At 49.3% G+C, this 24,167-nt stretch overlaps 1 protein-coding gene across 5 annotated transcripts in view; it reads right to left on the bottom strand.

The window, feature by feature from the left end:
* EML5 (EMAP like 5) overlaps nt 1-24,167 on the bottom strand; it is a 114,404-nt gene that overhangs the window by 89,743 nt on the left and 494 nt on the right. The gene's annotated exons all lie outside the window — the stretch shown is intronic.

Below are 24,167 nucleotides of genomic sequence, written 5' to 3'. Positions count from 1 at the left end.
AGGACTCGGGGGACCAAGTATCTGTTTTTATTATGTTTTATTAAAGTGTGTATACAGCACCATGCATGTCTCTTTTATCCTTTAAAGACACACTTCATCCAAGGAGAGGAATAAAAGGAAAGTTCTATCCATAGTGAGGTATACCATCTCTCACATTATGCGCTGTTGTCTACTTGATATGTAGACTGAAACATTTGGTCAACATTGATATAACCTTAAGTCACTGTATCATTATTGTTAAACAATATTACACTATTGTGGCCTTGCTTTTCTTTTTGGGTATATAATCTTAAAAAAAGAATTGAATATTTCTGAGCGCCTTGGAAACTTGCCAAACTCTCTATGGTATTGTATGTAAAAATTTCTTTGAAGTGGTTCTTCAATTTTTTGGGAAGTGGTTACCAGGGCTGCTAATTTAGCGCATGATATTTTAGCCTAAATCTATCGTTCTAGGAAGGAGGCTGGGAGCAATGACAGGTGAGGGGAGCCCGGGACATGGAGGCTGAGAGGACCTATCCTAGGAAGGAGGCTGGGACCAACAACAGGGGAGGAGTCAGGGATCCACTGTACAGGCTTATCATCAAATGATTATTACACAGGGCACCAGTCATCACAGGCACCATGTAGCCCTGGACTTAATCGGCGGTGCGATGTATAAAGGTATATTCCGTCTGGAGCTGATGTCAGACACCCTCCCCTGAAATGCTCTGGCACACAGCATTTCCCCCAGACACTTTCTGCATTTTTCTTAGCACTGCCACAAAATGGAAGCCCCCCCCCCCCCCCCCCCCCCCCCCCCCAACGCATACTTCCTGCCAATCCCCTTGTGAACTGCATGCATACAGAAAAAGTTGTAGTAGGACTTCATCGCAGTTGGCCTTGCACATGTGTATTAACGGCCGTATGCATGAGCAGTATATAGATAAATCAGCCGCTTTGCGTTCAGGTATTCATTAGACACAACATAAGAACTCCCATACATAAATACACTTAATAGGCCCCCGGCCACGTGGAGAAGACATGCTTACAAACACGCAGTGTGACTGCACACATGGCACGCGTCACCCGAGCCTCATCCGGCAGGCTCCGAAACAGGGCGCGATTAAATCAGGCAGTTTATTTACAGCACGTGCTGATGACTCCTGCACAGGATGGGACAGGGACACAGAATGCAGTCTGTCTCCCCATGGAGTTCTGGGATAGAAAACAATCGCTAGACAGCGAAGCAGAAGGAAAATAAGAGGCGCTGCTGCTGTGCAGGATCCTGCGGGGAAACCCGAGAGCTCTGACTCCCCCCAGCACCAGCTGTGGTGCGCAGTGCAAAACATTCGTGACAAAAGATCCCCAACAGGAAAGGGTTACTGTCTATCACTTATTCATATCGGCCCTGTCCTCACCCAGCTGGTCTCATCCCGGGCATCAGACTGTTACTGCTGGGGGTAGCGGAGATAATAACATAGTACACAGCAAAGGGCAACAATTTGTTGTGCTAAATAAAGGCTAAAGATGCAACTAGTTTCTTAATATTGCAAAGAGGGCAATTGGTTGGTGAGATTGTAGATGACATTTGGGAACCCCCCTCTAGAAACCCTGCATTTGCCACTGTAGAGGCACCTTAAAACGTAACATATTTTCTTTCTCCCAGGTATCCTATGAAGAGAACTATGTTATACAAGTTACTTAACCAAGGTACTACAAAGAGGTTTTAAACCCTCAAAATACGTATAAAGTCCAATCCTGTATATAATCTGGGCATTAACCAAATCAGTATCTGCAGAACCAAATGTTTGCAAATGACAAATAACCAGAGGAGACCATTGCACAAGACGGTACAACCGCACGGCTGGACTTCCCACTAATGACACACAGGTGCTGAACCAAGGACCAGAGGAGACCATTGCACAAGACGGTACAACCGCACAGCTGGACTGCCCACTAATGACACACAGGTGCTGAACCAAGGACCAGAGGAGACCATTGCACAAGACGGTACAACCGCACGGCTGGACTTCCCACTAATGACACACAGGTGCTGAACCAAGGACCAGAGGAGACCAGTGCACAAGACGGTACAACCGCACGACTAGAGGAAATCCCTCTCATTCATTTTACATTCTTGTCTCCAAACCACTGCGACAAGTTCTTTCCTTCTGTTCCCAGGGTCTGTGCTAGGAGAGGGAGGAAGCAGATTATATGTGGCCCGCTTAGTGAGCCATGATATATAGGTCATATCTGGCAGATTATCACATTACATAATGAGTTTCGTCTGCAATTTAAGTAGAGAGAGGCAACGTACATCGCTGCTGCAGAGGGCTGGAAATATACCATATCTATCCTCCAGGGCCGGATTTGTGCCTAGGCCTGTGAGGCACCGGCCTCAGGGCGGCACCATTAAGGGCGGCAGGCAGGCTGACATTCTGTTAAATAGCAGCATGGCACAGCGGGTGGGCAGCGGCGAGTGACGAGCGCCGCTGGCGTAGACATGAATTATCAAATGTAGGCGGCAGTGTCGCTCGTTACCTGCCACTGCGCACCCACTCTGCCATGCACATTACATCACCGCTTAGTGGCTGGGTCGCGGTCCCCTGCATGTCCAGAAATGGCTCAGGCTCACTGCTGCCGGCGCCCGCCCATTGGCTATTCCACACACACATTGGCTGCTGTGTATCCAGCATGCTGAGCGGTGCGCATTATCCTCCCTGCACTCAGTCAGTCACAGTTGTGAGAGAGACTGACGGAGACACTGTGCTGCTAATCACTGTACTAATAAGTGCCTCCCTCCATCTGGGTCCTCCGTACAGTGAGCAGTCCAGAGTGCTTAAAAAAATATTGAGGTGGGCTACAGTTAAATTTTTAATGAATTATATAAATAACAATGTATATACATATATGATTACATTAAAATAGGGTGGGGGGGGGGGGGACAAAAAGGTTGTGCCTAGGGGCGGCCTGACCCCTAAATTCGCCCCTGCTATCCTCTCCTGAAGAGCTTTGTAGTTCTCTATCTCTTTCTAGCATCGTCAGAATGCTCATCGCTACATGTGTAGGACCCTTACCTTAAGATTACATATCAGTAATAAACTATTATTTATCGTGCACAAGATTAATGGAAGGTATGGCTCCTAACATTGCTGAGAATGCAGCTAGTGTAATATAATATTACAGGCAGTCTTTTGTGCAGACAACTAACACCTGCCATAGGGATCACATAGGAGGCCGTACTCAGACAGAGACACTGGCACCTGCCATAAGGATCACATAGGAGCCGTACTCAGACAGAGTCTATGCACCTGCCATAGGGATCACATAGGAGGCCGTACTCAGACAGAGACACTGCACCTGCCATAGGGATCACATAGGAGGCCGTACTCAGACAGAGTCTATGCACCTGCCATAGGGATCACATAGGAGGCCGTACTCAGACAGAGACACTGCACCTGCCATAGGGATCACATAGGAGGCCGTACTCAGACAGAGACTATGCACCTTCCATAGGGATCACGTAGGAGGCCGTACTCAGACAGAGTCTATGCACCTGCCATAGGGATCACATAGGAGGCCGTACTCCAGACAGAGACTATGCACCTTCCATAGGGATCACACAGGAGGCCCGTACTCAGACACACTGCACCTGCCATAGGAATCACATAGGGGCTGTACTCAGACAGAGACTATGCACCTGCCATAGGGATCACGTAGGAGGCCGTACTCAGACAGAGACTATGCCACCTGCCATAGGGATCACACAGGAGGCCATACTCAGACAGACACTGCACCTGCCATAGGGATCACATAGGGGCTGTACTCAGACAGAGTCTATGCACCTGCCATAGGATCACATAGGAGGCCGTACTCAGACAGAGACTATGCACCTGCCATAGGGATCACACAGGAGGCCGTACTCAGACGCTGCACCTGCTATAGGGCTGGTACAAAGTTCAGTGGGTGACGGATAAGGATCTCTAAGGATGTACACCAGGGAGGGACTTTGTTGCAGCCTTGGCGACCTTTAATACGAGCAGTTGTCCTGCTGCCACCTTTGATTTAGAACCATTGTAAGAATTGGATCCATTATTAGGCTAGTGATCTCCAATCTCTGCAGACAGCTACACACATCTGGGGACATGTATTGCAGAAAATGTCTATTCTCAATGCTGAGCGACCGCTTCCAGAAATAGAAATGTCCTTAATATCGTAGAACCAATCCTGAGCCGTAAAGCCGCTGGTCTGCTCTCTCCAGTAATGCGGATGGATATGCTTCTGCTGCGGTGACAGAGAAAGTTGGAGCAGAACTAATTAAAGTCAGGGGTAATTGAGCCTAAATATAACAATGTATTCGCTAGGGATAGGAGACAGAAGAGGTCTGCGGAACGCAATCTCAGTTCCGCTCATATAACAGGGATGGAATCGGTTTTACATGCAACAAAAAGTTATACATCTGAATATGGAGATACAATTTGGTTTAAGAGTTTCGGTACTTATGTATTACCTGGGCTGCTGATTTTTTGATTGTATGCCTTAACTTAAGGCATACAATCAGATGCGATGCGATATCGCATCGCATACGACCATATCGCATGCGATGCGATGACCCGATTTTTCCATAGGATTCAATGTTAAAATGGACTGAGTCCATTTTAACATGGAATTCAATGGGAAAAAGGGGTCCTTTTCATACCCCTACTATCCAAGTGGGCATGGAGTTGGATATAAACCTGTGGCGAGCGTAGTGAGCCACCGAGCCCGAAGCGTGGCGAGCGAAGCGAACCCCGCGAGGGGACGGTGTTCTGTGTACGCTCGCCATGCTTCGGGCTCGGTGGCTCGCTACGCTCGCCACAGGTTTATATCCAACTCCATGCCCACTTGGATAGTAGGGGTATGAAAAGGACCCCTTTTCCCATTGAATTCCATGTTAAAATGGACTCAGTCCATTTTAACATTGAATCCTATGAAAAAATCGGGTCCATCACATCGCATCGCATGCGATATGGTCGGATGCGATGCGATGGACCCGATTTCAAAATCGGCAGCCCAGTTAGTACATAAGTACCAGAGTTTCAAATGGGTGTGCTTCTCCTGCAGCCAATGGTCTCCCCAAAAGACTGGTACAACCTCCAGTCAAAACGATATGGAAATGTAGGATAAGGGGTGAAACTTCGGCGCTGGATTGGATGTAAAGAAGCCAAAGTTTCACGGAAAAAAACATGTACAGTCATTTATATCTTCACACACAATCAAAATAGTTCATAAAAAACTTTGTCCGAAGTACTATGAAAAATGTCATATATCTTAAAAACATCACATAGTCATAAATCCTCAAGGATGATCCCTAATCTTGGAGATCCATATATGAATGGTAGCTAATAGTTATTAGTTATATTAGTGAGTTAGTATTGTTATGGAGCTATGAGGAAAGATGGATTATTACCTCCGCTCCCGATTATGTAGTGCTGGCACCAAATCCTTCTCAAGAAAGGTGTAAATCCCCCTCATTCACGCCGGGCTGGCGGATGGATGGTTAATATCTGTTCACCTGGTGGATTTCACCAGTCTGGAGTATGCAGTAACTGAGTGACGGGGTGACTGATGACACTAATCACCTTCACTCTCTTGCCGACTCCCAGATGCTGACCAGGTGTGTGTCATTCCATAACAAACATTACATTTTGCCGAAAAAGATCATAATAATTTTTTAATTAGATGTTGAATAGATGTTTTGAATATTTTGTGCAAAATAAATTTTGTTTGTGTGGTACAGGATATGCTTTCATTTTCATACAAAGCTTGTCATGAAAACTGGTAACAAACGTTACATGAAAAGGAAATTTTTATGAAATGACCTGTGTGCATTGCTAACCAGGTGTGCTGCGATTTACAGGTGTGCACTGCTGAACAGATGTGCGTCTCTTTCCATGTGTACAATTCTGACCAGGTGTGCATCTCATTCCAGGTGTGCAATGCTGACCAGGTGTGCATCTCATTCCAGGTGTGTAATGCTGACCAGGTGTGCATCTCATTCCAGGTGTGCAATGCTGACCAGGTGTGCGTCTCATTCCAGGTGTGCAATGCTGACCAGGTGTGCGTCTCATTCCAGGTGTGCAATGCTGACCAGGTGTGCGTCTCATTCCAGGTGTGCAATGCTGACCAGGTGTGCATCTCATTCCAGGTGTGCAATGCTGACCAGGTGTGCATCTCATTCCAGGTGTGCAATGCTGACCAGGTGTGCGTCTCATTCCAGGTGTGCAATGCTGACCAGGTATGTGTGTCATTACAGGTTTTCAATGCTCACTAAGTGTGCAATGCTGAACAGGTGCGCGTCTCTTTCCAGGTAGTAACCAGGAAGGTATCCCTAGCCTACATTGCTCAGTACGCAGCCTAGCTAAACTAGCCCCATGTGTTGCCTTTCTAATATATTCTGACATCCGCAAATACCATTCGTCTCACTGGATTCTATTGGCTCTTCTACCTGGCTACTTTTCCAGTCTAAGGGGTAAATTTACTAATGCATCTAAAAATAAAAAAGGTGGTGATGTTGCCAATAGCAACCAATCAGATTCCGTCCATCATTTTCAAGGATGCAATAGAAAAATTATAGATGGAATCTGATTGGTTGCTATGGGCAACATCACCTCTTTAGACATAAAGTAATATGTACTCCTAAGAATGCTATTGGCTGTGCACATTACTATGCTATAGGGTAAGTCTCTGGGACATGTGACAGCTGTAATTCTGCAAAAGGGGCTGTATATGAACAGATAGGAACAGCACCCTGGGTTACCAGAACGCTGAGTGCACAGCACTGAGCTCATAGTAACAGCGCCCAGGTAAACGGCGAGATAAAGACCAATAAGCAGTGTCGCCTTCCCAGCCACCTGGTGTATCATAGGAAAACATCTGATGAAGCCCAGGAGCGGATTACTATCAGACCGCTGACACCATTATCAACGTTTGCTCCTGGCAGAAGTAATCACCACCAAGATTGGGCATTTATCATTACATACCCGACACAAAGAAAGTGTGCCCAAAATAAATGGGGTACAATGTGTAATGGTTAGAGCCTGGTGTGAGAGACCCCTGTGCAGAGTAAAACGGCCATATCATACTTTCCTACCCTCCCGTGAGTCTCTCGAATATTGGACCAGCCTCCGAAAAAAGGTGCGCAAGTCCCTGCAGTCAAAGCTTCTGCAATAATGCACCCCCCTCCCCCAGTGATTATGGCCACAGTATGCCAGCCCTGCCATGGGCAGGACAAGGGGACACAGCAGAAGGGCATAGACTGGCACCAGTACTGGGTAAGAGATGGGCACAGAGAAGTCCCCTCAGTGACACTTGGTGAGGACATTCCTATAATAATATTACTGTGGAGATGATGTTCCTTGGCCCATTCTGTACACAGCCGATCCCTGCACCCTGACTTGTAACCTGGGGTAATCCATCCTTGCAGCAGATGTTGCACTAGATTCTCCGGCTGGCCGGCTGCCAACTAGAACAATTACCACATAAATGAGTCTGGAAACAAAATCCTCATATTTATAGGAAAACAAACAATTTCCTGCCATGAAATAGGCAACAAGGGAGCTGGGAGAAGAGTCCGATCTGATGCCAGAGGAAGAGAGGAGGGCTGTGTAAACGGGCAAATTATTCCCTGCCGGGATCATTATATCAGGGCACAGAATGTGCTCAGAATTAACTGTTACAGCCCAAACTCAGCTGCTACGGTCACTGCCCGACGTGGGCTCAGGTGTGGTACGAAATCTAGTACACACTTCCCAAACCCAGCTGCTACCATCATTACCCCATACGTGGGATCAGACGTGGTACCAAATCTAGTGCACGCTATCCAAACCCAAACTCACCTTGATAAAGTTGCTAGTGTCAGTGTACTGCACAAGTGACCCATCCAGCTCAGTCACCATCAAGCTACCTAAGTGTCCGGACCAGACTCGCCATCACAACAATTTATTCTCCCGGGTGACGACCCGGTTGACGCCTTTATCTACTTCCAAGTGAGCCAGTACTTCAAATATCCCAAGTACAGGAGGCCGCTTCCTCCATAAAGCCGTTAAAATAACTTTTCCACTTACTTCCGGGATAAAGCCATACCAGTGAGGTAAGACTAAACAAAAATTAAGGCATTTGCAACTTCATTATTACCCACCCACACATTTATAACCTTAACCTTTTTTCCTAGCTCGCTGCGCAAACCCATACGTGGGATCAGACGTGGTACCAAATCTAGTGCACCCTTCTCAGACCCAGCTGCTATTATCATTACCCCATACATGGAATCAGATGTGGTACCAAATCTAGTGCACGCTTTCCAGACCCAGCTGCTACCATCATTATCCCATACATGGGATCAGACGTGGTACCAAATCTAGTGCACACTACCCAAACCCTGCTGCTACGGTCACTGCCCCAGACGTGGGACCAAATCTTGTGCATGCTACCCAATCCCATCTGCTTCTATCAGTACCCCAGACTAAATGTTGACATGCACTAGTTCGACACAAGAAAAATATGACATATGACAATGGTTGACACGCATTCCAATTGGGAACAGTAAAATGAGCGAAGCATAGCGAGTCATGCGAGGGTCCACACTACGCTAATTGATGGTCCACATGCTCATGTGTTCACACAGACATCCAAAAAAAGTGAAGATTCATTTTTTTATGAGTCAACATTTTGTCAGTGTCGACCCTTGTCAATGTCATTGTGACCGTCAACCTAGACAGTGTCTATTCTATTATCCACACCTGATCACTGCACATGCCGAGCGCGGCCCCCACCCCACTGGTACAGAAACAATATACAATGGGCTGCATACCCCCAATGAGCGCTGCAAAATGCATGTCTCTGCTAGTCCCTCATACCTCCAAACAGCCCCTCTCCCAGGCACGCCTCTGCTGGTCCCTCATACCTCCAAAACAGCCCCTCTCCCAGGCACACCTCTGCTGGTCCCTCATACCTCCAAACAGCCCCTCTCAAAGGCACGTCTCTGCTGGTCCCTCATACTTCCAAACAGCCCCTCTCCCAGGCACGCCTCTGCTGGTCCCTCATACTACCAAACATCCCCTCTCCCAGGCACGTCTCTGCTGGTCCCTCCTACCCCCAAACAGCTTCAGTCCCAGGCACGCCTCTGCTTGTGCCTCATACTACCAAACATCCCCTTTTCCAAGGCACGCCACTGCTGGTCCCTCATACTACCAAACAGCCCCTCTCCCAGGCACGCCTCTGCTTGTCCCTCCTACCCCCAAACAGCCCCAGTCCCAGGCACGCCTCTGCTTGTCCCTCATACTACCAAACATCCCCTCTCCAAGGCACGCCACTGCTGGTCCCTCATACCCCCAAACAGCCCCTCTCCCAGGCACGCCTTTGATGACCCCTCATACCCCCAAACAGCCCCTCTCCCAGGCATGGCTCTGCTGCTCCATCATACCCCCAAACAGCCCCTCTCCCAGGCACACCTCTGCTGCTCCATCATACCCCCAAACATCCCCTCTCCCAGGCACGCCACTGCTGGTCCCTCATACCCCCAAACAGCCCCTCTCCCAGGCACGACTCTGCTGCTCCATCATACCCCCAAACAGCCCCTCTCCCAGGCATGGCTCTGCTGCTCCATCATACCCCCAAACAGCCCCTCTCCCAGGTACGTCTCTGCTGGTCCCTCATACTTCCCAAAAGGCTCCTCTCCAAGGCACGCCACTGCTGGTCTCTCATACCCCCAAACAGCCCCTCTCCCAGGCACGGCTCTGCTGCTCCATCATACCCCCAAACAGCCCCTCTCCCAGGTACGTCTCTGCTGGTCCCTCATACTTCCCAAAAGGCTCCTCTCCAAGGCACGCCACTGCTGGTCTCTCATACCCCCAAACAGCCCCTCTCCCAGGCACGGCTCTGCTGCTCCATCATACCCCCAAACAGCCCCTCTCAAAGGCACGTCTCTGCTGGTCCCTCATACTTCCAAACAGCCCCTCTCCCAGGCACGCCTCTGCTGGTCCCTCATACTACCAAACATCCCCTCTCCCAGGCACGTCTCTGCTGGTCCCTCCTACCTCCAAAACAGCCCCTCTCCCAGGCACACCTCTGCTGGTCCCTCATAACTCCATACAGCCCCTCTCAAAGGCACGTCTCTGCTGGTCCCTCCTACCCCCAAACAGCCCCAGTCCCAGGCACGCCTCTGCTTGTGCCTCATACTACCAAACATCCCCTTTTCCAAGGCACGCCACTGCTGGTCCCTCATACTACCAAACAGCCCCTCTCCCAGGCACGCCTCTGCTTGTCCCTCCTACCCCCAAACAGCCCCAGTCCCAGGCACGCCTCTGCTTGTCCCTCATACTACCAAACATCCCCTCTCCAAGGCACGCCACTGCTGGTCCCTCATACCCCCAAACAGCCCCTCTCCCAGGCACGCCTTTGATGACCCCTCATACCCCCAAACAGCCCCTCTCCCAGGCATGGCTCTGCTGCTCCATCATACCCCCAAACAGCCCCTCTCCCAGGCACACCTCTGCTGCTCCATCATACCCCCAAACATCCCCTCTCCCAGGCACGCCACTGCTGGTCCCTCATACCCCCAAACAGCCCCTCTCCCAGGCACGACTCTGATGATCCCTCATACCCCCAAACAGACCCTCTCCCAGGCATGGCTCTGCTGCTCCATCATACCCCCAAACAGCCCCTCTCCCAGGCATGGCTCTGCTGCTCCATCATACCCCCAAACAGCCCCTCTCCCAGGTACGTCTCTGCTGGTCCCTCATACTTCCCAAAAGGCTCCTCTCCAAGGCACGCCACTGCTGGTCTCTCATACCCCCAAACAGCCCCTCTCCCAGGCACGGCTCTGCTGCTCCATCATACCCCCAAACAGCCCCTCTCCCAGGTACGTCTCTGCTGGTCCCTCATACTTCCCAAAAGGCTCCTCTCCAAGGCACGCCACTGCTGGTCTCTCATACCCCCAAACAGCCCCTCTCCCAGGCACGGCTCTGCTGCTCCATCATACCCCCAAACAGCCCCTCTCAAAGGCACGTCTCTGCTGGTCCCTCATACTTCCAAACAGCCCCTCTCCCAGGCACGCCTCTGCTGGTCCCTCATACTACCAAACATCCCCTCTCCCAGGCACGTCTCTGCTGGTCCCTCCTACCTCCAAAACAGCCCCTCTCCCAGGCACACCTCTGCTGGTCCCTCATACCTCCAAACAGCCCCTCTCAAAGGCACGTCTCTGCTGGTCCCTCCTACCCCCAAACAGCCCCAGTCCCAGGCACGCCTCTGCTTGTGCCTCATACTACCAAACATCCCCTTTTCCAAGGCACGCCACTGCTGGTCCCTCATACTACCAAACAGCCCCTCTCCCAGGCACGCCTCTGCTTGTCCCTCCTACCCCCAAACAGCCCCAGTCCCAGGCACGCCTCTGCTTGTCCCTCATACTACCAAACATCCCCTCTCCAAGGCACGCCACTGCTGGTCCCTCATACCCCCAAACAGCCCCTCTCCCAGGCACGCCTTTGATGACCCCTCATACCCCCAAACAGCCCCTCTCCCAGGCATGGCTCTGCTGCTCCATCATACCCCCAAACAGCCCCTCTCCCAGGCACACCTCTGCTGCTCCATCATACCCCCAAACATCCCCTCTCCCAGGCACGCCACTGCTGGTCCCTCATACCCCCAAACAGCCCCTCTCCCAGGCACGACTCTGATGATCCCTCATACCCCCAAACAGACCCTCTCCCAGGCATGGCTCTGCTGCTCCATCATACCCCCAAACAGCCCCTCTCCCAGGCATGGCTCTGCTGCTCCATCATACCCCCAAACAGCCCCTCTCCCAGGCATGGCTCTGCTGCTCCATCATACCCCCAAACAGCCCCTCTCCCAGGTACGTCTCTGCTGGTCCCTCATACTTCCCAAAAGGCTCCTCTCCAAGGCACGCCACTGCTGGTCTCTCATACCCCCAAACAGCCCCTCTCCCAGGCACGGCTCTGCTGCTCCATCATACCCCCAAACAGCCCCTCTCCCAGGTACGTCTCTGCTGGTCCCTCATACTTCCCAAAAGGCTCCTCTCCAAGGCACGCCACTGCTGGTCTCTCATACCCCCAAACAGCCCCTCTCCCAGGCACGGCTCTGCTGCTCCATCATACCCCCAAACACACCTCTGCTGGTCCCTGGTCCCTAATAATGGCCATTATTCAGATCTGATCACAGAACAAATTTGTTCTCAAAATGGGCAAAACCATGTGCACTGCAGGTGGGGCAGATGTAACATGTATAAAAAAAGGGTTAGAGTTAAGTTATTTTGTTTCTGTGCAGGTTAAATATTGGATGCAGTATTTTTACACTGCAATTTAGATTTCAGTTTTGTGTTGAAACTAAAATCTAAATTGCAGTGTAAAAATAATGCAGCCAGTATTTACTCCACACAAATTTAACTCTCTCTATATAGGTTACATCTACCCCACCTGCAGTGCACATGGTTTTGCCCATTTTGAGAACAAATTTGTACTGTGATCAGATCTAAATAAGGGCCACTATGTATTTATTCCACAGTTTAATCGCCCTCTCCGCTCATCATGTCCAGATTGAGACGGATTATTCCTACAAGAACGGAAGTCTGTACAATGTGATAGATTCATTGTTACAAGCACAAAGGTCCCCACATCCACACTCCGGCAAGGACACAACGGCCGACCGCACAACCGCAGGTTTGTGGCCGGCCTGAGGACGTGACAATTGGGGACATTCTAATTTTCATAATTAGATCTCAGTTCAGCATCAGAGGCTGCAGTAGAACAGGTTCTGCTCCAGGACAATCTTGTTACAGCATAATGGGGAATCAATCAGCTAATAGGAGAATCATCTACAGTCAAAGACGCAGAATATCATAGAGTTATTTCCACGCCCAGGACTCCCTTGGGCAGGACTCTGGGCAGATAACACTACAGATGCTGCAGGAAACCAGGAGCAGGTTGTCCAACAATGAATACTGAGGAGAAACAGAATAAATCTGGTATTGCCTTAACCCCTTGAGTGGTGGGTTTTGCTGGGGCAGGACAAACCTAGGAGGGCAGGTTTGTCCTGCCCCAGCAAAACCCACCACAGAAAGTTAGAAGCCACGACGGAGCTTCGCTGCTGACGCTGTCCCCGCTGCCTAAGCCGTCTGTCACATTCAGCAGTGAAGTCGGCGGCAGGCTGGGGGATGTTCGCGGCGGTTCGGGAGGACTCGGGTGCCTGAGCGCTTTTGAGTCCCCCCGAGCCGTGCCGACCATACCCGAGCCTGCCGCCGACATCACTGTAAAATGAGTGACGGCTAGCTGGCGGGCAGGTCAGGGGAGCTCGGCGTATCGATTGCCAGAGCAAAGGTGACGGGGGGACTGGAAGGGTTTGGTGCGGGGGGGGGGGCTCTAGGAGGTGCTGCGCCAGTGTTCTTAGATGGTCAGTGCAGACTCTCTTCTACTTCACATGTGATGTTGCTATGGGCAACCAATCAGATCCTGTCTACTATCTCCTAGAGGCTGCTAAATAAATAAGAAGTAGATTCAAGTAGAATACACATCTTAGTAAATTTCCCCCCTAAGTGTCTTCATGTAACCAACTTTTCCCCGTTATTAAACCAGGTCCAGCAAATATAGTACCATAGTCAGGGCAGCCAACCCAAGGGAGGGGGGGGGACTGCCGGGACTTAGACCCTCCACTCACTATCAGGGGGGGACTGCAAGGACTCAAACCCTCTGCTCACTATCAGGGTGGGACTGGACTCAGAACCTCTGCTCACTATCGGCAGGGAGGGGGGGGGGGTGTTCGGACCATACATTCACTATTGGGAGAGGAGGGCTGCCGGGATTTAGACCCTCCGCTCACTATCAGGGGAGAAAAATCTGGGGCTCAGTCCCTTCGCTCACTATCAGAGGCGGGGTGGGGGAACTGACGGGACTCAGACTTGTATTAGAGGGGGTGTGACTTAAGCACCAGGCCGGATATGCCCGTATTAGGGGAGGGAGTGTGATGACAACAACAGGTCGGATATGCCCGTATTAGGGGAGGGAGTGTGATGACAAACACCAGGCCGGATATGCCCGATATATCCGTCGGACACTGAGGAAGCTCAACCCCCAGCGAAACGGCCGTCTGACCAAGCCGCACAAGCGGCTCATCCCCACTCCATGCCGCACTGACGGCTCATTGCAGATCTGGACCTTAGATGACAAAATACCGGGCAGAGGCCACTAGGTAAGCGGCGGTAACCACTACTTTTCATCATTTAAAACACTGCAATAACTTCAGCTGGCACACCGCTAACAGCAGTTTTTCTCCCCACCTTTGCTTCTATTCTCTGATCTATACTCTATTTCCCCATCTACCTACTCACGCAGATAAGAGGCAGGTGCCGCTAATCTGCAACCAATGCTTTAATCACACAGCACATAGCAGAAAGCAGCACACCTACCCCCAAGAGTAAGACGCATATTTTTACTATATCCCTCTTACACATCCCTTTCCTTAGGGGTACTCTCATCTCCAGAAAGTATTGATTAGCACCTAACCCTGCACTGTTAAACATAACAGGGTATTTGCACTACTAAAAGGGAGAAAGCAGACACCCCACTTTTTCTAACTCTGACACTCTGTACATACAGCTAAAAAATTGCCGAACGCTCACTAACTCTCAGAGAACCAGGACGGTTGAGAGAGTCAGCAGCAGCTTCCGCAATCTTTACGACTGTGAGTGTCATTTATCTCCGATATACATCTCTACTCTTGATACCCCCTCTCTTGTAACGGTTACCTACGCAATTAAATACCTAGATTGGCTCTGTATCTCTAACTTTGTCACACTAAGCAGCTCGACATAACTTATTGATTGATAAATTGACTCATCTGAAACTGTTTAGACTGTATGTCTAATAACATTTTTAATGGAACCATTAAAAGTTAAATTTTATTAAAAACCTTTTTTGACATTTAAGGAGTGCCCCCAAACAGAAGAGAGTACTTTTCTTCTTCACTTTCGGGTCATTTTATACACTGCAATATAGATCTCACTTTGAAGTAAAACCCCACCCAAATCTAACTCTCTCTGCACAAGTAACATCTGCCCCACCTGCAATGCACATGGCTTTGTCCATTTGAGAAGGAATTTGCCAGAAGGAGTGAACCAGAGTAACCCATTAGGAGAGGGTTAGAACACTCACAGGAATCTGTCACCATTCTGTCCATCAGTGTTTTATACCCAGCCCAACAGCGCTGGTAAAACATCTCACCCTAGAGGGGTCATGGGCTAGAGAGCACACCCGCCACTCACCCTGTATAATGCCATGGTCAGCCTCCATCACATCCGAAACTTACAGACATAGAGTCCGATTCTGGTTGACTTGGTAAGCTGCAAAGATCGCAGCTTACAAAGTCCCAGAGTGCCCGCCCCACCGAAAAAAGGCCCCCACCCTGGGCCGTATCCCTTGCATGTGCCCGCAGCAGGAGAAATCATTCGATGGTCAGCGACCATCGAATGATTTCTCCTGGGCTCAGTGGAGACTTATATTTGCGGGCTCTGGGACAAAGAGAGGGCAGGCAGCTGACGTTATGTGAAATCAACCACCCGCCCCGACACTCTGCGTCATGGGCCAAACGCTGGGCATTCCCATGTCAGAGCACCGCCGCCGACCACCCCCTGCACGAGCTCCACATCGACGGTGCAGGTTGGGGAAGGCGCCCACACAGAAGCCCTGCACATGCGCATAATAGATTATGGGCAGGGAAAAAACATCAGTCCCCTGTGCGAACACACTAGGGGACCGATCAAATTCAGAAACATCATAAAGGACACATTCTAAGCCAGTGGTAGCCAACCCTAGCCCTCGAGAGCTACCAACATTTTCCAGACAACCTAGCTGCTGCACAGCTGCACTCATTAATCACTGACACATTTTAAAAGATACAGAAATGGAGCTAATTAGCTCACTTGTGATTCTGTGAGGAGACCTGCAAAACATGCACTGTTGGTAGCTCTCGAGGACTAAGGTTGGCTACCCCAGTTGTAAGCTATGTACTGGCTTTGGAGCTCATTGTTGGACACAATGGTGGCTCTCAGTATACATCCTGTTTAGCACCGTTACTCTCTCAGTCTCCACAAGGTGCTTTTCCTAAAACGGCAGCGTGAAGAGACCAACCAATCAGCTCCTATGTAACATCTGTCATACACAGCCTGTAACATGGCAGCTAGAGACGGATTGGTTGGTAGTAATGCTCTCGCCAAGCTCGGATTAATCTGCCACTAAATGATGTGCACATAGGGGCCATTTATCATTTACTACATCTGGGTAAGATGTCAGCAATACACATACATTGGCTAGAAGTACGACGGCGCGCCAGTCCATGGCATGCACTCAGGAATCCTGCACACGTGAGGTCCCACTGACCACACATGTACTGCGGACATTTCTGGGGAGGGCCCATAGGCTACAGCAGGGCTGGGCAACACCGGCCCTCCAGATGTTAATGAACTACACATCCCAGGATGCTTTGCATTAGTTTTGCTATGTGGCCATGCTGAAACTGATGCAAGGCATGCTGGGATGTGTAGTTTATCAACATCTGGAGGGCCGGTGTTGCCCAGCCCTGGGCTACAGCCTTCTCGAGGTGACCAATCTCCACAATGCTTCTGGCAGTATCACACTGCCCTAGCAAACTTGATTGGGTCAACCTTTTCCCCATGTCGACCTTGTGAAAAAAAGTCAAGCATTTGGGCTCGACCTAGTTAACCTATTATATCCCACCAGTATTCTAGAACACTGCACCCTAAAGTTGAATCAGAAGCATTACTGAGCACTAGAAGGTACCTGACCCTATGACCTTACACTCAGATTATGTGCAGAAATATGGGCATTGCAGAAGTCATCCATCCCTGTAGGCTTTGCTGGGCAATCTGGGAATAAAGATACTTGATACTGGTTAAGAAACGACTGCAGCATGGGTGGTCCGCCGACAACATGGGGAACCGGCTCATGGGTTCCATACCCCGCAACCACTTGGGCCAATTCTGCAGTGTGCAGGTGATTGGATTGCATCTGTAAATTTAGCTTCCACTGAAATTCAAAATTCCCAGTGTCTGACGCACCCAGGAATCTGCCATCTCCGAGCTGGTGCAAAATGCAGCACACAGCTTCCAGCAGAGGGGCTACCCAGAACATCTGCCCTCTGCCTTGCCTCAGTCATCATTTGGTGTACCTCCCAGGTAACACACTGTGCCCATCTCCCCCTCTCTGGGTGTCACTCCACATACCCAGATAAACTGGCAGAAATCTAGGGGCACACCGAGATACCCCACAGCTGTGCAGCTGCCTACAATTGACCTCTAGTGCAGCAGAGGAGCTACGCACTGGGAGCTGTCCAGCCTGGATTGCGCTAATCTCTCCTGCACACCAGCTGCTGTCTGCGATTACTTGTCACGTACACCCCAGTAAGAGTGTCACAGGAGGGAACAATGCACAGTACTATGTACTGGAGCAGATTGTAATATACTAGCAGATATCACACGTGCCTGATAACAGAATACAGTAGCTCAGCAGTACCCATACAATACAAGCAGACACAGAATTACATATGACCATTAGACTAGGCGATCTCAGCATATAGAATATACATATAGAGACATGACAGCAGCATCTTCCATAGGAGAACAGGCAGCGGTCAAACGTAGGTCACAATTACATTAAAAGGCAGCACACTGATTGTTAGGAAACATGGATACAGGAGACAGGATACAGGTGATGCATTATGGTCCCAGCAGATCATGTGACCACACATCTATATCCAGCCAGGTAAGTACTCAGGTGCAAGATACAGTAATACTATATACCTGTTACAGACAATCCGCCCCAGTGCCATAGACAGGTTAATGCCAAGGGTCTTCTAAGTGCTATAAAGATTATCTCTACCATTAAGGTGAGTATAACATACGGTATAACCCCTCCTTGTTATACAGCACGGGTGAGAGTAACACTACATATATAAAACACGCATACAGTGTAACCCCTCATAGGACAGTACGGATGGTGTAATGGTTAGCGTTACTGCCTCACAGCTTTGAGATTATGGGTTCCATTTCCACCATGGCCATAATGGTGTGGAGTTTGTATATTCTCCCTGTGTTTGTCTGGGTTTACTCTGGATTCCTCCCACAATCCAAAAATAGACTGGTAGGTCAATTGGCTTCCAACAAAAATTAACCCTAGAAGAGGATGGGGATCAGGCTCTCCCTGAAGTTAATTGTGCTGCACTGGGTGCCCGCTTCAGTTTAGAAATGTAGAGCAGTGGGGGAGCAAGTAGCACTCCAAACGTCTTGAAATAAAAAACACTAGGCAGACGTCTATTGACAACTTTCCTTGCTCTTTAATGAGCAACAGGTGTTACGACCTGAAGAAATTGCTCATTAAAGAGCAAGGAAACATTGTCAATAGACGTCTGCCTAGAGTGCTTTTTATTTCAAGTCGTTTGGAGTGTTAGTTCCTCCCCCACTGATAGATATAGATATATATATAACCAGCAGGAAGAAGGTGTCCCTGATGACGGAGGTAACTCCGTAATGGCGTAGGACCGCTGAAATAAAGGACTTTTAAACTTCAATACAAGTCTGTGAGAGTGCCGCCTTCTTCCTGCTGGTTATTTTGGATCCTAGAGTTCCCTGGAAGGCACCGCAGCAAGATATTTTGTTTCACAAGCAGAGTTCTGGGTAAAACTGTTATATATATACAGTGTAGTGGGGGCGGCGGCACTCGGATCAAATAAACGACAATGCAGACGTAGTTTACCAACGTTTCGTGTCCAGAGTTGCCAGTTCACTGGCACCTTGATAAAGTGGCAACTCTGGCCACGAAACATTGGTAAACTACGTCTGCCGTGTCGTTTATTTGATCCGAGTGCCGTCGCCCCCACTACACTGCCTACCAATCTGTTTTGGGATTGTTAATCTGTTAATAATCGTTGTTATAAAGCACAGGTAAGTGTAACACTACATATATAGTACATATAGGGCCTTATTTTGGTTCATTCTTTCTGACAAAATCCTTCTTAGATGGACAAAACCATGTGCACTGCAGGGGGGCAGATGTAACTTGTGCAGAGAGAATTAGATTTGGGTGAGTAATTTTGTTTCTGTGCAGGGAAAATACTGATTGCTTTATTTTTACACTGCAATATAGATCTCACTTTGAAGTAAAACCCCACCCAAATCTAATTCTCTCTGCACAAGTGACACCTGCCCCACCTGCAGTGCACATGGTTTTGCCCATCTAAGAAGGATTTTGTCAGAAAAAATGAACCAAAATAAGGCCCATAGTGTACAGATGTAACATGTGCAGAAAAAATTTGTGTGAGTTATTTTGTTTCTGTGCAGGGTAAATACTGGTTGCATTATTTTTTACACTGCAATTTAAAGGTGCGTATACACGGGGGAGATATATTGCTCAGTGTCTCCTCTCTCCAGAGGGAACCTCTGCTGGCGGTGCCGCGGAGGTAATCAGCTGGTCGCAGGAGCTTGCGATTAGAACGGGGCTGAGAATGGGAGCACGCACCTGCACACTCCCATCACTGGCAATATGGTCGCCAGCGACCATATTCCCAGCGATATCAGCCCCTATCGCAACCGTGTGTACATGGCTTAAGATTTCAGTTTCAACACACTCCACCCAAATTTAACTCTCTCTGCACATGTTACATCTGCCACACCAGCAGTGCACATGGTTTTGCCCATTTTCCAAACAAATTTGTACTGCGATCAGATCTGAATAAGAGCCATAGTGACATACAGCACAGGTGAGAGCGATATACAGCACAGGTAAGTGTAACACTACATATATAGTACACTAGGGTTACCACCTAGTCCCTTTAATTCCGGACACATATTAATTACACAGGTTCTGTGGCTGGCTGTCTTCAAGACTCCACTTCACCTGATTTTAAACTGCCACAGAACCTGTGTAATTAACATGTGTCCGGAATTAAAGGGACTAGGTGGTAACCCTATAGTACACCCATACAGTGTAACCCCTCATAGCGACATACAGCACAGGCAGGGCCGGACTAGCCATCTGGCACGTCTGGCAAATGCTGATGGCCAGGTGGGATGATTTCTTCGTCATACCGCCCAACATGACCCTCTCCAGGAGGGACACAATGCTCTGTTTCTGGACTTCCCTCTTAATGTATCATTGCCACCACCTGTGGTGAAACACCTTTTCTTATTAGTAAACCTGTTGAAAACAGGTGATGGCAATCATACATTAAGCGGAAAGTCCAGAAACAGAGCAATGTGGCCCTCCTGGAGAGGGTCATGTTGGGAGGTATGCTTCGTGCAAGGTGATCACACGCCGCTATTCCCCTCTCTCCTGCAAGCCCTGAGAGGTCGCGTGCATGCACAAATGCCAGGGCCAATTCGGCGGCCTAGTCCGTTGCTGAGAGTGTTATACAGCACAGATAAGGGTACTTACATGTTAGTTGGGCGCCCACTAAGCTATTTGCTTAGTTTTCCGCGTCCCCTCGCAGGGCTCGCCACATTATATAAAGTCAACTTCATGCCGACATGGATAGGGGGGTATGAGCGTAGTAACTATAGTGGGTGCCAACTAACATATAAGTACCCAGATAAGTGTAACACTACATATACAGTGAAAGCAATATACAGCAGGTCACCTGGCACAGGTAAGTATAACACAACACATACAGTCAGGGTTGCCGACCCTCCCGGAATTACCGGGAGTCTCCCGAAAATCGGGTCCCCCTCCCGGCCCCCCCCCCGGAAGGGTGGGCAACCCTCCCGGAATCAGGGGGACCCCCATTGAGCCCCCCGATCGCGGCATTTAAATGCCGCAATCCGCGGGTCTCAGAGGAGGGGGCGGAGCTAAAACGACACACTCGTGTCATTTTAGCCCCGCCCCCTCCAAAGAGATCAGCAATTTCGGGTATGTTCCGAAATGGGGGCGGGGCTTAATGATGTCACAGTCAAGCCCCGCCCCCCGAACGGGTAATGAAAGTCTCCTCTCCGGGCTTCTCCCGGAGAGGAGCATTTCAAAGTCGGCAACCCTGCATACAGTACATCAGTGGTGTCAAACTCATGGCCCTCCAGCTGATGATGAACTACACATCCCAGCATGCCCTGCCACAGATTTTATATAATGGATTGCTAAAACTGTGGCAGGGTATGCTGGGATGAGTTTAACACCACTGCAGTACATGCATGTCAGGTTGATATATATAGCACTAGTTAAAAGCCCATCAAAATGACGGCTTTCACTTTGAGCTGTGACTTTTGTAGCCCACAAACTACCCACCCCACACCTGCTCCTACCCCCAATCTCTGTCTTCACAGCAATATCCACCAAGTCTCAAACAGATCAGTGTCCCTGGGAAAAAATTCACTTTCTGTTGTCGGAGTGGCCTCTAGTGCGCAGGTTCTCAAACTCAGTCCTCAAGACCCCACACAGTGCCATGTTTTGCAGGTCTCCAAGTGAAGTAATTAGCTCTACCTTTTAAAATGTGTCAGTGAGTAATGAGTACACCTGTGCATCTGCCGGGTGACCTAGGAAATGTGAACTGTGTGGGGTCCTGAGGACCGGGTTTGAGAACCAGTGCTCTAGTGGTCACTGGCTGTACCTCACCTCCTCATAGTGGTAAAAAGTAGTTGGAATCATCATGGTTGCCTACCTGACCCTCTCCTTCAGGGAGAAAATGCTCTGTTCCTGGACTTCCCTGGTAATGTATGATTGCCATCACCTGTGGTGAGCTAGGTAATTGATAAGAAAGGTGTTTCACCTTTTTTTCATAAATTACCAGGGAAGTCCAGGAACAGAGCATTTTCTCCCTGAAGGAGAGGGTCAGGTAGGCAACCCTGAGTAAAGGTGCCCATACACTGCTGAAACGTCTCACAGCAGTGTTCGGACACCCGATACCCTGCAAGACGCCGGGACCTTCCGGGCGGCAGGGACGCATGCGATCCATTGTGCGTTGCCGCCTGGAGGGAGGTCCCAGAACGGTTGGTCAGACGGCCAGCCGGTCCGACCACCTTGTCGAGTTCAATGAGCACGAGACCGCGCATCGGACCCGACTGCATGTCAGGGATAGGCGATTTGGTCCGATTTCACAGGCCAATCGGACCAAATCGCCTCAGTGTATGGGCACCTTTTGATAGAGGAGGGTGATAAACAGCACAAATGAGAGTAACTGCTCAGGTGAGAGTGAGCACAGGTGAGTGTGAAATAGCACACAGGGAAAGTGACATGAAACATATGTGAGGGATATAGCTAGCAAAGGGAAGAGTGTTAAGCTGGGTACACACCTAAAGATGTATCTGCCCAATCTGTCTGGTGGGAACAAATATCTGGAAATGTATATAAGTAAATGACAACATTTGACTCCCAAATGCTGGAAAACAGACAAAAACAATTATTTGTATGAATTTGTTAAATTAAATTAAACCAATTTCTCTGACCATTGTCTGTTTTCCGCCATTTGAGAGCAAATTGGACGGATATATCTGTAGGTGTGTATCCAGCCATAAAAAGCACAGGTGAAGGTGATATACTGCACATGTGAATGTATTAGGATAGGTGAGGTGGATAGCCAGCATAAGGGAGAATGTGGTAAGGTGCGTACACACAGGGCAATATGATTGCTAGCAAAAAATTGCTCAGCAATCATATTGCTTAGTGTCCCGTTTTCATCTGCGACCAGAGATGGTCGCAGAGGAAAATGTCACACTACCGGGAGAAGAGGCAGTGGAAGTCTGCATGCTCCTCCGTCCAACGACCATTCAGGGGCTGAAAACAAGAGCACGCACCCGGCGATTTATCGCTGGTGCACACTCCAATCACTGGCAATATGGTCGCTCAGCGACCATATTTCCAGCGATATTTGCAATAATCGCCCCCTTGTGTACGCACCTTTACTGGTGAGAGAGAGTATAGGTGAGGGCAATAGAGAGCACAGGTGGTGATAGTGATATACATGACAGGTGAGGGTGATAGAGAACACAGGTGGTGATAGTGATACATGACAGGGGAGGGTGATATACATGACAGATGAGGGTGATAGGACAGGTGAGGGCGATAGAGAGCACAGGTGGTGATAGTGATATACATGACAGGTGAGGGCGATAAAGAGCACAGGTGGTGATAGTGATATACATGACAGGTGAGGGCGATAGAGAGCACAGGAGGTGATAGTGATATGCATGACAGGTGAGGGTGTCAGCACAGGTGAATGTGATATACATGACAGGTGAGGGCGATAGAGAGCACAGGTGAGGGTGATAGGACAGGTGAGGGTGATAGGACAGGTGAGGGCAATAGTGAGCATACTGTAGGTGGTGAATGTGATCTACATGACAGGTGAGGGTGACAGCACAGGTGAGGGTGATAGTGATCTACATGACTGGTGAGGGTGAGAGCACAGGTGGGCGCGATAGGTCAGGTGATAGTGATATACATGACAGGTGAGGGTGACAGTACAGGTGAGGGTGATAGTGATATACATGACAGGTGAGGGCGATAGAGAGCACATGCAAATGTGATATACATGACAGGTGAGGGCGATAGAGAGCACAGGAGGTGATAGTGATATGCATGACAGGTGAGGGTGTCAGCACAGGTGAATGTGATATACATGACAGGTAAGGGCGATAGAGAGCACAGGTGAGGGTGATAGGACAGGTGAGGGCAATAGTGAGCATAGGTGGTGAATGTGATCTACATGACAGGTGAGGGTGACAGCACAGGTGAGGGTGATAGTGATCTACATGACTGGTGAGGGTGAGAGCACAGGTGGGCACGATAGGTCAGGTGATAGTGATATACATGACAGATGAGGGAGACAGTACAGGTGAGGGTGAAAGTGATATACATGACAGGTGAGACAGCACAGGTGAGGGCGATATAGAGCAAATGTGAGGATGATAGGTCAGGTGATACATGACAGGTGAGGGCGGTAGAGAGCACATGTGAATGTGATATACATGACAAGTGAAGGCGATAGAGAGCACTGGTGGCGATAGTGATTTACATGACAGGTGGTGATAGTGATCTACATGACAGGTGAGGACGATAGAAAGCACAGGTAGTAGCGATATACATGATAGTGATAGGTCAGGTGATATACAGGACAGGTGAGGGTGCTGTATATATGTGTACAGG

The sequence above is a fragment of the Crinia signifera genome, chromosome 12 (genome assembly GCF_055691185.1).
Source record: "Crinia signifera chromosome 12, ASM5569118v1, whole genome shotgun sequence".
NCBI classification, from domain to species: domain Eukaryota; kingdom Metazoa; phylum Chordata; class Amphibia; order Anura; family Myobatrachidae; genus Crinia; species Crinia signifera.
Note: the sequence above shows the minus strand (reverse complement) of the source record. Positions and strands in the feature narration are given on the sequence as shown.